General features: G+C 38.2%; 1 long non-coding RNA gene across 1 annotated transcript; it reads left to right on the top strand.

The window, feature by feature from the left end:
- The first annotated feature begins 529 nt into the window (after positions 1-529).
- Positions 530-2,943, top strand: LOC127007613 (uncharacterized). Its single transcript, XR_007760306.1, has 3 exons — positions 530-996; positions 1,427-1,504; positions 1,790-2,943. It is a non-coding gene; the product is annotated as an uncharacterized LOC127007613 (long non-coding RNA).
- Positions 2,944-4,505: the final 1,562 nt, after the last annotated feature.

The raw sequence follows: 4,505 nt of genomic DNA, 5'->3' as shown, positions 1-4,505 counted from the left end.
ACAAAACAAACAAACAAAAAAAAAAAGTTTTGTATGCCTGTGCGAGATAGGTGCACTTGTAAAATTTTATCCATACCCGTAACAGTACAGCCCCCCTGTAGGGCCCCACTGCCAACCTGGCAGCCTCAGTGCCTCGCAGTCCATTGCCAAGCGTGCTGTGCGGCTATGCATACAACGTACAGACAACATACACAGTAAAAAATATATATATATATATATATATATATATATATATATATATATATATATATATATATATATATATATATATATATATATATATATATATATATATTAGGTTTGTCTGTATTATTATATGTACTTTTAAATTTCCGCTGCTTATAAGGGACTTTCGACATTAACAGACTAAGTTCCCCCCAATTAGTTCATTATATCGAGGGTTTTCTGTACTTCATCTTTCAGCAATCATAAATCTCAAAGTGTAGTAAATTATAAACAGAAGCAAGGAAATACATATATGTACCAGTGAGATACATTTATTATCAAAGTAGAAAAAAATTGGCAGGATTCAGAGTATAATTCATAATAAATAGGAAAAGAAATGGACGTTTTGGAATTATCTCACTCGTTTATAACTTTTGTTTGAGTTTTATACTTAAACATCACAAAAATTAATAATAGTTTTGACAGGGATTCAGCAGTTAATGAACATGCTTTACTGCATGCATGCATACCTACATACATGCACTTGTCCATGTATAGCTAGTGTTGTAGGTCACGAGACAGGTTATATACCAATTTGATGTCTTGGTAGGGCTTTTCTGGGTTGTGCTTTTGGAATGCCTGGTTTTGATTGCAACATTTTCATTTTTTTCATTGAAGTTTCTGTAACCCACTGCCACTCAACAGAGTCCTTGACATCGACTCTTCAAACCGTGTGGCACTTGAGACAGTGAAGAATGGGAAGAAGCTCAGGAGCTGTATTCCATACAACAACCTGAGGCCATTCCTCCAGAGCCAGTTGCACTGTGACAGGTGTGTACAGCTATTACCGGTCGTGCAGTAGTGGTTTGGTGTTCCTTTTTGTATTTAAGAAAATTTACATACTTCATATGCTTATTATGTTTTACTTTCAGTCATTTTCGTTGCGTGTGGTTTAAGCTCTCAACTTAGTTGTACTTTATGGCTGTGTCTGCATGTAATGTTAAACATTTTTGTAACAAATGTTAAAAACCTTGAATATGTAAAGATAGCAGGTGGAATTATTATAATTTTGTGTTTGACTAACTGTTTATAGCTTGTACTAATGTGTAATTACAGTAATGCCTCATAGATGATTATTTTCTTCCAGGCAATCAATATATAATTGAAAATCAGTCACATCTTACTCTCTTGTCAGGGTGGTTCAGGGTAGTAGAGGAAGGCTTTATTTAGAATTTAGATTTTTTTATGAACCATCTTTCAGACACCTGTAGGACCACACAAATGGAATGCAGCCCTCCAGCATTCAGGGACCTGTGCAGCCATCAGCTGACACTGCACAGTAAGGAATCACCTATAGAACTCGTGGATTTTTTTTTCTGACTCAGTAATTTGTTGAGCCATGTTTCCAAGCTTGAATGAAACTAAGGGAAACAAGCAAGCAAACCAGTAAGGTTGGTATGGTCTAAACTTTCTGGCATACTTGATAACCAGGTATTATCCTCACGCCCAACTTTTTGGAAAAGAAAGTATGCCGTTAAACATTTTACTCTCTTGTCAGGGGGGTTTAGGGTAGGAGAGGAAGGCTTTATTTAGAATTTATAATTTTTTATGAACCATCTTTCAGACACCTGTTGAAGCACACATATGGAATGCAGCCCTCCAGCATTCAGGGACCTGTGCAGTCATCAGCTAACACTGCACAGCAAGGAATCACCTGTGGAACTGTTCCTGTCAGATTTTTTGGTGTTGGAAAACTGACAATATTGTCTACTTTAGATTGTAGGGACATTACTGCTATATAATGCACAAAGGGGTTCATACTGCATCTGCAAAACTTTATGAGCTGAGCCATGATACAATAAGGTAAACAGCCTAACACATTCACTCTTCCTAAGATTGCCTGCTGAGCTGAATAGCTCGGAGGGACAGCAGCAGTGTGAAGCTCGCCTGGCTCCTTCCCTGCAACGAGAGGTTCCCCTGGTCCCTGCCCATGGAAATCCAAGTGAAGCGAAGAGGGAAATATTGATTGAAAGGGAAGTGGCTGAGTGACCTCCACATAGATCATGCACAGCATTTGCTTGGCAACAGTTTCCTCCATGTTTTGGGTTTCTAGTCTACTGTTGTCTTTGAAAGTCCAAAATGTGTACATGTTAAAAGTCCCAGTAGTTCCTTTGTCCAAATGTTACATGTATGCAAAAGTCACTGGCTTACAGTAAGTAACCTTCATTGTGATAATAACACTGTCAAGGTGTATGACAGCTTAAACAGCAGGTTGGAAATCACAAACAAATTTGGTTGCCAGCTGGCTGCTCTAGTGAACTGTAGTTCACAAGTAAAAGTAGAAGTTATAAAAGTTCAGCAGCAGGAGAGATACTCAGAATGTGGTTTGTTTGCTGTTGGTTTTGCTACCAGTCTTTGTTTTGGCATCCAACCTGCGACTCAAAATTTTGTTCAGAAAGAAATGAAGAGCCACCTTGCATCCTGCTTTCAGAAGTGGGTACTGGAACCTTTCCCAGTCTTTCCCTCTATCATTACCCCTACAAGTAGCAAGTATCATGTTATGGATTTGTGTTTAAAGTGTAGGAGGCCCAAGTATGAAGATGGTAGTTTGATAGAGTGTTGTGTAACAGCATGTATCATTCTACCTGTGTGGAGTTTTCTGCTGACTTTTTTGTTTGCACTGCATGGCAGCAGGAAATACCATATCTATAAATAGGTAGGGTGGGGTGATAATGATAGCCAAATGGCAAGTTGGAAACACTCTCTCTCTCTCTCTCTCTCTCTCTCTCTCTCTCTCTCTCTCTCTCTCTCTCTCTCTCTCTCTCTCTCTCTCTCTCTCTCTCTGTATAACTTAAATATATATATATATATATATATATATATATATATATATATATATATATATATATATATATATATATATATATATATATATTTATTTATTTATTTATTTATTTATTTATTTCCAAGCAGGTCTGTCAAATTGCAATAGGAGTTTTTCTTACTACAAATAAAATAAAAAAATGTATTAGTTTTCTTTCCTGTCAATTAATGTGGTTTTAGTTTGAGGCAGTGCCTTGAAGGATCTCTTATATTTATGTTCTTAGAAAAAAAAAAAAAAATGCATGTTTGTTTAAGAATTATTTAATTCATTCATTCATTCATTTCATCGACGCCTGCTCCTAGGAGCTCCCACCAGGGGATAGCCATGGCAAAAGGGCTTCCAACTTTCTCTATCCAGACACTCCCTCCTTGCCTGCTCAAAGTTTCTCAAAGATCTTTCCCCCCTCTCCCTAACGTACTCTTGCACCCTATCCCTCCATTTCACTGGAGGTCGTCCTCTAGCATTCCCTCCCTCTATCTCACTCACATACACCCTTCTGGTCATCTTACTCTCCTCCATTCACTCCATGTGGCCAAACCACTTTAAAGTCTGTCGCTTCACTTCTTCCACCACTCCACACTTCTTCCCTTCACCCCTGTGACACATTCCAAAATGCTCAAACACACTTTCATTACTCATTCCATCCATTCTACTCACACCACAAGCACTCCTCAAATAACTCATTTCCACTGCCTGCACTCTAGACCTCTGACTTTCATTCCAGGCCCACGTTTCACTTGCATACGTGAGGGTTGGTACTATTATTGTATTTCTCAAATCCCTCTTTACCTCCATGCTCACACTTCTGCCATTCATGATTCATCCCAAAGACCCTACCACCCTTCTTCCTTGCAATGCCCTTTCTCTTATATCTCCCTCCATACCACCATGCTTACACATAACTGATCCAAGGTACTTTAACTCATTGACCTTCTCCATTTCTTCACCACTCAAAATTATTTTGCATTCTTTTTCACATTCAATTCCCACTCTATATGGGCATATAAAATCTACAACCTCACTTCTACTTCGCTCACAAACCATCACTTTACTTTTGTTGACATTTACTTTCAGCTTTCTCCTGTTACAGACACTATCAAAAACACTGACCAAATTTTGTAGGTCACTTTCATTTTCTGCAATGAGCACCGTGTCATCAGCAAACAGTATCGAATTCAGTACCCACTTCCTTCCCTCATCGAACAGTCTTACTCAAACTTCTCCAACTTTGCCCTTAATTTCTCTAATGACACCATCCATATAAATATTGAATAACCATGGTGACATGACGCACCCTTGTCTTAAGCCCACTTTTATCTCAAAATGTTCACTTGTTTCTCCAGTAATTTTGACACATGCAGATGCATCCTCATAGAAAGACTTTATTGCACTAAGCAGTTTTCCTCCCACACCATAAATCTTTAAAACATCCCACAATGCAATCCAATCGATTCTG

Source organism: Eriocheir sinensis, chromosome 36 (genome assembly GCF_024679095.1).
Source record: "Eriocheir sinensis breed Jianghai 21 chromosome 36, ASM2467909v1, whole genome shotgun sequence".
Lineage (NCBI taxonomy): Eukaryota > Metazoa > Arthropoda > Malacostraca > Decapoda > Varunidae > Eriocheir > Eriocheir sinensis.
Note: the sequence above shows the minus strand (reverse complement) of the source record. Positions and strands in the feature narration are given on the sequence as shown.